Below are 12,263 nucleotides of genomic sequence, written 5' to 3' on the forward strand. Positions count from 1 at the left end.
ACTGTCCCCATTGGGTTGAGCCCATGGACACTAACTATGGCTACCATGGCTACCATCAGTCGCTATATGCCAGGAGGCTGTGTGCAACAGGTACCCCAGAGTCTCTAGATCACTTGTGCCAGGTGGAAGTGGGAGACACTACGGCGGAGTCTGGTGACAATAGTAAGGGCTACCCTGGTGCGGTCCATTGAGTATACTGGCCGGAAAGTCAGGGTAATGTGCATCCACGGAGACTTAAAAGCCTACCCCACTGCGCTGGTGTCTCTAACCATGGTGGCTGGTAGATGGACCCACAAATCTACATTATTAACTCATAATAGGGAGAGACTTCCTGGGCTTCCCGGCACTGTGGCCTGCTAGGAGAATTAACGATATCCATGAGACAGGGGTATCCCCAGCAGAGTGGCCTTGCTCAGGGGGGAGACCACAACCCTGGGAACCCGAGGCCAAAGGGCCAGCGGTAGGGGTGACCGCCACTTTGGTGAAAGAGGGGGAGACAACCCCGCTAAGTGTGATGTGGGAGAGGTGGAGGACTTACCACCGGGTCCTGAATTGGCAGACTGTCTCCGGGGATAAGTTTGGTACCACACAACACCGGGACCCAACCCTATCCCGAGCCTGGGAGAATGTGTTAATAGTTATGAGGTGAGCATATTGAAAAGTTGGTGGTACCCAAGGCTTATCCCAAACTCATCTTAGATCTAGCCCACCAGCACGTTCTCGGGGGTTACCTGGGGTTTCAGAAAACACAGGACCGTATACTACAGCGGTTTTACTGGCCCAGCATATTCAGAGAGGTAGAAAAGTTTTGTAAGTCTTGCCCAACCTGCCAGATAACTATCCCCCAGCCACATTTTCATAATCCCCTAGTTCCTCTCCCGATTATCGAGGTACCGTTTGACAGAATAGCTACGGCTCTCCTACTGAAATCCGCTAGAGGGCACCAATACATCTTAGTCATCCTAGACTACGCCACTCGGTACCCGGAGGCGGTGATACTGCGACATACATCGGCCAAACTCATAGCTAAGGAGTTAATGGAGATGTTTTTCCAAGTAGGACTACCTATAAAGGTTTTGACCGATCAGGGGACCCCTTTTATGTCCAAGGTGATGAGGGAACTCTGTAAGTTGCTGCACATAAAACAGCTATGGACGTCTGTTTACCATCCGCAAACAGACAGTCTGGTTGAAAGGTTTAACCAAACATTAAAAATTATGTTGAAAATGGTGGTGGCTAAAGATGGGAAGGACTGGGACCTTCTTCTACCCTATCTCATATTCGCAATGCGAGAGGTACACCAGGTCTCTACTGGGTTCTCGCCCTTCGAACTGCTACATGGCAGACACCGTCGTGGTCTCTTGGATGTAGCCAAAGAGGCATGGGAACAACAACCCACTCCGTATAAAAGTGTTATTGAGTATGTTACCCAGATGCAAGAACGGATAGAGACAGTGTTGCTTCTTGTTAGAGAGCAAATGGAGGCAACTCAGGGAGCCCAGAGTCGGGTCTATAATCGTCAGTCTCGAATCCAGATCTTTAACCCGGGTCATCGGGTTTTGGTTCTGGTACCGACTGTGAACACTAAGTTCCTGGCTAGGTGGCAGGGGCCCTACGAGGTACTAGAGAAAGTTGGAGATGTGAACTACAAGGTACACCAGCCAGGGCGGCGAAAGCCGGAACAGATCTACCATGTTAATTTGCTTAAGCCGTGGAAGGATAGGGAGACCTCTACGGAAGACAGGCCTGTGTCTGTGTTTTATAGGGGAAGAGTATAGGGAAAAGGTTCCGGCCCCTTTGTCTGATGCAAGGGAAGTGGTTGCCACCGTAAAAGTTGCTGACAGCCTCTCCTTTAAACAGGCTCAGGAGGCCAGGGAGTTCGTTAGTCGGAACACGGATGTGTTCTCTGACCTCCCCGGAGGCACTTCCACAATCCAGCATGACATTGTTACGGAACCTCAGACCAAAGCCCAGTTAAAACCATACCGTGCACCCGAGGCGACAATCTATCTTGGAGGAAATGCAGTTAGTGCTGCAACTAGATGTCATTAAGGAGTCTAAAAGTGAGTGGGCCAGTCCTATAGCCTTAATACCCAAGCCAGACGGGACGTTGCGGTTTTGTAATGATTTTTGTAAACTGAATGAGATTTCCAAATTTGATGCGTATCCCATGCCCCGAGCAGATGAGCTTATCGAGAGGTTAGGACAAGCCCAGTATTTTTATGCTTTGGACCCCACAAAAGGGTATTGGCAGGTGCCCTTAATGGAGGCTGTCAAAGAGAAAACTGCCTTCATCACACCTGAGGAGCTGTATCAGTACAAGGTGCTACGCTTTGGTCTGCATGGTGCCCCCGCCACTTTTCAACGGCTTATGGACATTGTGCTGCGTCCACATCGTCGGTACGCTTCGGCTTACCTGGATGATATTGTCATCCAAAGTACCGACTGGGAAAGTCACCTACCCAAAGTGTAGGATGTAGTGGACTCCCTTCGGAAGGCGGGACTAACCGCTAACCCAAAAAAATGTGCGATAGGGTTAGAGGAGACTAGGTACCTGAGGTATGTCATTGGGCGCGGAGTCATCAAACCCCAAGTGAACAAAATAGAGGCATTATGAAATTGGCCCCGACCTGTCACCACTAGGCAAGTAAAGTCATTCCTGGGAATGGTGGGCTAATACATGAGGTTTGTCCCCCACTTTGCTACGGTGGCCTCGCCATTGACAGGGCTCTTGAAGGGACACAAGTCAATGATAGTTTGCTGGGATGATCGGGCAGAAGAGGCTTTCTCCGCTTTGAAGTCGGCCCTGTGCGGGTCCCTGGCGTTGGTGACGCCAGACTTCAAAAGGGAGTTTATATTTCGCATTCAATAAAATAATCTTGAATTTTCAAAATTTGAGAATATGTGACGAATATTCTACAAAATATTTGTGAAATATTGCGAATTCGAATATAGCCTCTGCCGCTTATCACTAGCTGGGATCCGTATGTCAGGGTAACAGGCCGCCTAAAGCCTGTATTTGGACTTTCCGAGGCAGAACTGTCACCAAGGTGACTTTTTGTTATATCAACAAAGCCAAAGGCAGAGACTGGGGAGGAGTAAAGTGAAAAGAAGGCAGAGCAGCCTGGGCACCTACACACTGAACGCCGCCCCTGGGCACTTGCGAGTGCTCATTTGCATATAAATTAAACTTTGTTTTTCCTGCTTATGCAAGTCTAAAGAAAAGAACAAAGGTACCGTTACAATCCTGTATAGGTGTGCTACAGAGCCATGTAAGCACTGTATATGGCCATATGGAGGTGACAGACTCCCTTTAGGTTTAAAAACCATAAATATTTGGTATCTCTGTAATCATGCTGACCCGCAGAATGAAGTTGACATGTCAGTTTTACTGCATAGGACAAGCTCGTAGTGGAATAACTGTGAGAGGATCTGTTTGGGTATCTCACTTGTGGTAATTTTTCTCCATGGTACCAACTGTTATTGCATTGGACTGTGTCCAATTGCACATTTTTCTCTAAAAAGTTGTTTAAAATAGTTTTGTATTCATGTTCCACATTGTCATCACCAATGTTGTTTAAAATTCTCTTGTCTTCAAGATCAACATTGACTTCACCAAAATTGGTTAAAATTCTCTTGTCTTCAAGTCCCACATTTTATCCACAAAAATTGTTTAAAATTCTGTTCTTCGAGATCCACATTGTCTTCAAGAATATGCTTATCTTTAAATTCTAGAATATCTTTACCAAAATTGTTAAAAACTGTTTTGTGTTCACATTCCACATTGCCTTCACCTCTTCACCAAAATTGTAAAAAAAAATTGTATCGTCTTCAAGCTCCACATTGTCTTCACTAAAATTGTTATAAATTTTCTTGTATTCGAGTTTCACTTTGTCTTGATCAAAATTGTTTAAAATTGTATTCTATTCTTGTTCCACATTGCCTTCACCAAAATTGCACCACCTCAGAATTGTTGCTATGTGACAACGTGCATCCCACCATGGACATGTGGAGCAACTCCTATGGCCAGAGACAGTGCTTGTCTTTCATGGGCAATTGGTGCAATGTTTTGCGTGGAAGCTATGATGCTGCCCCACATAAAAGTGGCCAGGCCCTATTGAAGCCTTTATGTTTGTGTCAGTCTGGTTCTGACACAAGGCAATTATCCACCTCATCCATGTCCTCTTAAATAGACAGCCTCCTGTCCCCAACATAAACAGTGCAGAACATTACTTTCACTCCCCTTCCCTCCTTTCATAAGTGTAAACTGAAGTGTTGTCATACTGTCAAAGAACTGATAAATTTGGCAACAGAATCCACACAGTGGATCAGTTGCTAATCCGCATCAAGCAGCCCTCTGGATATATCCTCACCAAGTGTGACGAATACCGTACTCTGACTGACGTCGGACGTCAAATACGTAGAGCCAGCGAGATACGGTATGGTCACTAGTTACCAAGGCGTGACGCTACACCCTCCTGGAGGAGCAGGAAATGTCAGCTTGATACAGTTTACACAGACACCTCCTGTCCACACGGGCACAGAGAGGCAACAAGCTGAGAGAGCCTTTTCACTGCCCCAGTGAAACAGCGCGTTCTCAGCCCGGGTATACCGTGACCAGTTTCTTGTTTTATATAAACCCAGTCAGCTAACGGGATTATATAGGGTAAGAAACCAACCCGCGGTGGTAGTGTCTAACTAGGCCAAAACACGGACGTGGGGATTCGTGATCGAGATACAAGGACAGCATGGTACAAACAGGGTTAAGCAGAACAAAAGTCAGTTTACCAGGTATAGGAGTACTTTGGGTTGTGATGAGTTCTTAACTGTGTTCAAATGGGAAGCAGTGAGGTCAGCTGGTTGCCGGTCCCTCTAAACACATGGCACGATGTGACCTCCCTTCAGAGAAAGACACGCCCACTTGCTGGCACAGCCTTTTAACCTGTAGCCGACCTCTCCCCCCCTGGCCTCTGGGAGAGGTCCACTCCCCTTTTGCTGGGCTGGCAGCACATGAGCCACAAAACCGATTAGGGCTCCTGGCTCCAGTCCAGCATGTTGCAGGGAGGTGGTTCTGGGACCAATGGATCTGCCTGGGTTCCGGCTACTAGTAGAGTCTAAGCATGGTACCGTTATTTGGTTTCTGTGGGGAGATATGTATATCTCCCCTCCCTGGCATCCCACCATCAATCTATGACTACGGGCCTGTTCATTGTGGCCACAGGGACACAAATATGTATGGTTTATGTCTGTGATGGACGGGTGATTCATAATTCCTTATGAACTGCCAGTTCCATGATGTCTGATAATGTTCATTGAACTGGGGAATGGCCTGGACCCCCTGCAGAGAGGTTTTTCCTGTTCCATTAGCTGGGTTCCTGGCTGGCTGAATGGAGGTGAGAAATGTAAACAAAGCTAGACTGCTAGAGGCTCTCTGCCATCTGGCTGGCTTTGAAGCAGCCCCCCCCCCCCCCGTGGAGCTCACTACCTCTGCTACCTTTCAGCAGATGGTTGGTGTGGGAACATGGCTGACAGTAAATATTAATTCATATTCCTCACACCAAGTACAACTGCAACATAGTCATCAAGGGCAGTAACAATTTGGCAGCAGCGCATTTAGGCGATATCAAACATGCATGGCACAAGTGATACATTTAGTGGTGCAGTGCTTTTTAAAAATGTACTGTGGCTTGCAGAAGGTGCTAGTCATGTCCATGATAATATCCTTGGATTTCCACCATTCTTCTTTGACTAAGAAGGCTCTCTTAGACTTGCAGAGACAGAATGATCTGCCTGTGCACTGCTTGATCTAGGATTTTGCAACTGAAATTCCACCCTGGATATGTTGGAGCAGCGTAAAATGGTCAATGTTTACACCATGCACTAGACCACTTCACCAGGGAACATATGTTATTATGAGTTCATGCAGTGGCAGCTTATCAGGGACGTGTTTTGCATACACAGGCCCTTTGAAGAGACAACCAGATTTGCGAGTAGGGAAAACAGCAAATTCTAATCCCTCATTGCACTGTAGGAAAATACATCAGGGTAATATCGGCAGCTTAACCCTTTCTCTTCTGTAGAAAGGGTGGCTTCTACACACATGTATTAACGGCTTATCTAACAATGAATTACAGCAATGTTTCTAAAGAAACCTATTAGCAAACAGCAATGTACTTAACTGATAAAATTACATAATATCTTATCATAACTTGAGGCCCTTCGGTTAGAGTGTGTCCAACCTCAAAATCCAGCAACATTCTCTCCTATGAACCTTTTGGGTCCAATCACTACATCTTTGAGGTCTGGACACATGCTCACACCTACTGACATAGGGATTGCAGAGGTTGCAGTTGCGACCCGGCCCCTAAGCTGAGAGCGCTGTACTCACCACTCCTCTTTCGTCTCCTCTGGGCTGAACTCAGGGCTGGCCTTAGGGCTATACAATCTTGTCATGATCCCTATTCTTGGGTCACGTCACTGGGGTGAATTATACTAGTGAGCTCATTAAGTTACCACAGAAATTCACACCCACCTATTGTAGATGATGTAATTAGGCTTACTTACTCCCCTAGATTCTAACACCCCAATATCACAATAGCTGCCACCCCCTATACTATAAGGCAATAGGGGCCTATACTCAGATATTCTCTCAACCCAAATTTAACACCGTATCGTATCTATATGGGACCTAAAATAATCTGAAACACCACTGGTAACGTTATTCCCTCCGAAAGAGCAAGTTCTATAAGACCACAATGAAGGGGCTTATCAATTTTTACATTTAATTCACAATAGTGCAGTGCAATACAAAAAGAAAGTGTCAGATAAAAGATACAAATATACATACAATAACAATGCAGTAAAACAGATAAAATAAAAGGCATAAAATACAGAATATTGGCTTACTGAGATGCAGCAGTTATATTCCGGCTGTGGGGACAGCTGAAGATATGGGCAGTCACTCCAAACGATGTGGATCCCTAAAATGGCTGACAATTACTTGTTCCCAAACACCCATTTTTATCCCCCCTCAGCCAAGGGGTGGGCTGTGAGGGAACCTCCCTCCTATCGGTCCGGCCTTCTGGGATGTCTGATTATTTTCAGGTTTTTGCCCCACCTTAGAGTTGAGCGAACACCTGGATGTTCGGGTTCGAGAAGTTCGGCCGAACTTCCCGGAAATGTTCGGGTTCGGGATCCGAACCCGATCCGAACTTCGTCCCAACCCGAACCCCATTGAAGTCAATGGGGACCCGAACTTTTTGGTACTAAAAAGGCTGTAAAACAGCCCAGGAAAGGGCTAGAGGGCTGCAAAAGGCAGCAACATGTAGGTAAATCCCCTGAAAACAAACGTGGATAGGGAAATGAATTAAAATAAAAATTAAATAAATAAAAATTAACCAAAATCAATTGGAGAGAGGTCCCATAGCAGAGAATCTGGCTTCACGTCACCCACCACTGGAACAGTCCATTCTCAGATATTTAGGCCCCGGCACCCAGGCAGAGGAGAGAGGTCCCGTAACAGAGAATCTGGCTTCATGTCGGCAGAGAATCAGTCTGCATGTCATAGCAGAGAATCAGGCTTCACGTAAGCCACCACTGCAACAGTCCATTGTCATAAATTTAGGCCCAGCACCCAGGCAGAGGAGAGAGGTCCCGTAACAGACAATCTGGCTTCATGTCAGCACAGAATCAGTCTTCATATCATAGCAGAGAATCAGGCTTCACGTCACCCACCACTGTAAGAGTCCATTTTCATAAATTTAGGCCCCGCACCCAGGCAGAGGAGAGAGGTCCCGTAACAGACAATCTGGCTATATGTCAGCAGAGAATCGGTCTTCATGTCATAGCAGAGAATCAGGCTTCACGTCAGCCACCGCTGCAACAGTCCATTGTCATAAATTTAGGCCCAGCACCCAGGCAGAGGAGAGAGGTCCCGTAACAGACAATCTGGCTTCATGTCAGCAGAGAATCAGTCTGCATATCATAGCAGAGAATCAGGCTTCACGTCAGCTACCACTGCAACAGTCCATTGTCATAAATTTAGGCCCAGCACCCAGGCAGAGGAGAGAGGTCCCGTAACAGACAATCTGGCTTCATGTCAGCAGAGAATCAGTCTTCATATCATAGCAGAGAATCAGGCTTCACGTCACCCACCACTGTAAGAGTCCATTTTCATAAATTTAGGCCCAGCACCAGGCAGAGGAGAGAGGTCCCGTAACAGACAATCTGGCTTCATGTCAGCAGAGAATCAGTCTTCATGTCATAGCAGAGAATCAGGCTTCACGTCAGCCACCACTGCAACAGTCCATTGTCATAAATTTAGGCCCAGCACCCAGGCAGAGGAGAGAGGTCCCGTAACAGACAATCTGGCTTCATGTCAGCAGAGAATCGGTCTTCATGTCATAGCAGAGAATCAGGCTTCACGTCAGCCACCGCTGCAACAGTCCATTGTCATAAATTTAGGCCCAGCACCCAGGCAGAGGAGAGAGGTCCCGTAACAGACAATCTGGCTTCATGTCAGCAGAGAATCAGTCTTCATGTCATAGCAGAGAATCAGGCTTCACGTCAGCCACCACTGCAACAGTCCATTGTCATAAATTTAGGCCCAGCACCCAGGCAGAGGAGAGAGGTCCCGTAACAGACAATCAGGCTTCACGTCAGCCACCACTGCAATAGCCATTGTCATAAATTTAGGCCAAGCACACAGGCAGAGGAGAGAGGTCCCGTAACAGACAATCTGGCTTCATGTCAGCAGAGAATCAGTCTTCATATCATAGCAGAGAATCAGGCTTCACGTCAGCCACCAATGCAACAGTCCATTGTCAGATATTTAGGCCCAGCACCCAGGCAGAGGAGAGAGGTCCCGTAACAGACAATCTGGCTTCATGTCAGCAGAGAATCAGTCTTCATATCATAGCAGAGAATCAGGCTTCACGTCAGCCACCAATGCAACAGTCCATTGTCAGATATTTAGGCCCAGCACCCAGGCAGAGGAGATAGGTCCCGTAACAGACAATCTGGCTTCATGTCAGCAGAGAATCAGTCTTCATATCATAGCAGAGAATCAGGCTTCACGTCACCCACCACTGTAAGAGTCCATTGTCATAAATTTAGGCCCAGCACCCAGGCAGAGGAGAGAGGTCCCGTAACAGACAATCTGGCTTCATGTCAGCAGAGAATCAGTCTGCATATCATAGCAGAGAATCAGGCTTCACGTCAGCTACCACTGCAACAGTCCATTGTCATAAATTTAGGCCCAGCACCCAGGCAGAGGAGAGAGGTCCCGTAACAGACAATCTGGCTTCATGTCAGCAGAGAATCAGTCTTCATATCATAGCAGAGAATCAGGCTTCACGTCACCCACCACTGTAAGAGTCCATTTTCATAAATTTAGGCCCAGCACCAGGCAGAGGAGAGAGGTCCCGTAACAGACAATCTGGCTTCATGTCAGCAGAGAATCAGTCTTCATGTCATAGCAGAGAATCAGGCTTCACGTCAGCCACCACTGCAACAGTCCATTGTCATAAATTTAGGCCCAGCACCCAGGCAGAGGAGAGAGGTCCCGTAACAGACAATCTGGCTTCATGTCAGCAGAGAATCGGTCTTCATGTCATAGCAGAGAATCAGGCTTCACGTCAGCCACCGCTGCAACAGTCCATTGTCATAAATTTAGGCCCAGCACCCAGGCAGAGGAGAGAGGTCCCGTAACAGACAATCTGGCTTCATGTCAGCAGAGAATCAGTCTTCATGTCATAGCAGAGAATCAGGCTTCACGTCAGCCACCACTGCAACAGTCCATTGTCATAAATTTAGGCCCAGCACCCAGGCAGAGGAGAGAGGTCCCGTAACAGACAATCTGGCTTCATGTCAGCAAAGAATCAGTCTTCATATCATAGCAGAGAATCAGGCTTCACGTCACCCACCACTGTAAGAGTCCATTTTCATAAATTTAGGCCCAGCACCCAGGCAGAGGAGAGAGGTCCCGTAACAGACAATCTGGCTTCATGTCAGCAGAGAATCAGTCTGCATGTCATAGCAGAGAATCAGGCTTCACGTCAGCCACCACTGCAATAGCCATTGTCATAAATTTAGGCCAAGCACCCAGGCAGAGGAGAGAGGTCCCGTAACAGACAATCTGGCTTCATGTCAGCAGAGAATCAGTCTTCATATCATAGCAGAGAATCAGGCTTCACGTCAGCCACCAATGCAACAGTCCATTGTCAGATATTTAGGCCCAGCACCCAGGCAGAGGAGAGAGGTCCCGTAACAGACAATCTGGCTTCATGTCAGCAGAGAATCAGTCTGCATGTCATAGCAGAGAATCAGGCTTCACGTCAGCCACCACTGCAATAGTCCATTGTCATAAATTTAGGCCAAGCACCCAGGCAGAGGAGAGAGGTCCCGTAACAGACAATCTGGCTTCATGTCAGCAGAGAATCAGTCTTCATATCATAGCAGAGAATCAGGCTTCACGTCAGCCACCAATGCAACAGTCCATTGTCAGATATTTAGGCCCAGCACCCAGGCAGAGGAGATAGGTCCCGTAACAGACAATCTGGCTTCATGTCAGCAGAGAATCAGTCTTCATATCATAGCAGAGAATCAGGCTTCACGTCACCCACCACTGTAAGAGTCCATTTTCATAAATTTAGGCCCAGCACCCAGGCAGAGTAGAGAGGTCCCATAACAGACAATCTGGCTTCATGTCAGCAGAGAATCGGTTTTCATGTCATAGCAGAGAATCAGGCTTCACGTCAGCCACCACTGCAACAGTCCATTGTCATAAATTTAGGCCAAGCACCCAGGCAGAGGATAGAGGTCCCGTAACAGACAATCTGGCTTCATGTCAGCAGAGAATCAGTCTTCATATCATAGCAGAGAATCAGGCTTCACGTCACCCACCACTGTAAGAGTCCATTTTCATAAATTTAGGCCCAGCACCCAGGCAGAGGAGAGAGGTCCCGTAACAGACAATCTGGCTTCATGTCAGCAGAGAATCAGTCTTCATATCATAGCAGAGAATCAGGCTTCACGTCAGCCACCAATGCAACAGTCCATTGTCAGATATTTAGGCCCAGCACCCAGGCAGAGGAGAGAGGTCCCGTAACAGACAATCTGGCTTCATGTCAGCAGAGAATCAGTCTTCATATCATAGCAGAGAATCAGGCTTCACGTCACCCACCACTGTAAGAGTCCATTTTCATAAATTTAGGCCCAGCACCCAGGCAGAGGAGAGAGGTCCCGTAACAGACAATCTGGCTTCATGTCAGCAGAGAATCAGTCTTCATATCATAGCAGAGAATCAGGCTTCACGTCACCCACCACTGTAAGATTCCATTTTCATAAATTTAGGCCCAGCACCCAGGCAGAGGAGAGAGGTCCCGTAACAGACAATCTGGCTTCATGTCAGCAGAGAATCAGTCTTCATGTCATAGCAGAGAATCAGGCTTCACGTCACCCACCACTGTAAGAGTCCATTTTCATAAATTTAGGCCCAGCACCCAGGCAGAGGAGAGAGGTCCCGTAACAGACAATCTGGCTTCATGTCAGCAGAGAATCAGTCTTCATATCATAGCAGAGAATCAGGCTTCACGTCAGCCACCAATGCAACAGTCCATTGTCAGATATTTAGGCCCAGCACCCAGGCAGAGGAGAGAGGTCCCGTAACAGACAATCTGGCTTCATGTCAGCAGAGAATCAGTCTGCATGTCATAGCAGAGAATCAGGCTTCACGTCAGCCACCACTGCAATAGTCCATTGTCATAAATTTTGGCCAAGCACCCAGGCAGAGGAGAGAGGTCCAGTAACAGACAATCTGGCTTCATGTCAGCAGAGAATCAGTCTTCATATCATAGCAGAGAATCAGGCTTCACGTCACCCACCACTGTAAGAGTCCATTTTCATAAATTTAGGCCCAGCACCCAGGCAGAGGAGAGAGGTCCCGTAACAGACAATCTGGCTTCATGTTAGCAGAGAATCAGTCTTCATGTCATAGCAGAGAATCAGGCTTCACGTCACCCACCACTGTAAGAGTCCATTTTCATAAATTTAGGCCCAGCACCCAGGCAGAGGAGAGAGGTCCCGTAACAGACAATCTGGCTTCATGTCAGCAGAGAATCAGTCTTCATATCATAGCAGAGACTCAGGCTTCACGTCAGCCACCAATGCAACAGTCCATTGTCAGATATTTAGGCCCAGCACCCAGGCAGAGGAGAGAGGTCCCGTAACAGACAATCTGGCTTCATGTCAGCAGAGAATCAGTC

The sequence above is a fragment of the Bufo gargarizans genome, chromosome 4, assembly GCF_014858855.1.
Source record: "Bufo gargarizans isolate SCDJY-AF-19 chromosome 4, ASM1485885v1, whole genome shotgun sequence".
Lineage (NCBI taxonomy): Eukaryota > Metazoa > Chordata > Amphibia > Anura > Bufonidae > Bufo > Bufo gargarizans.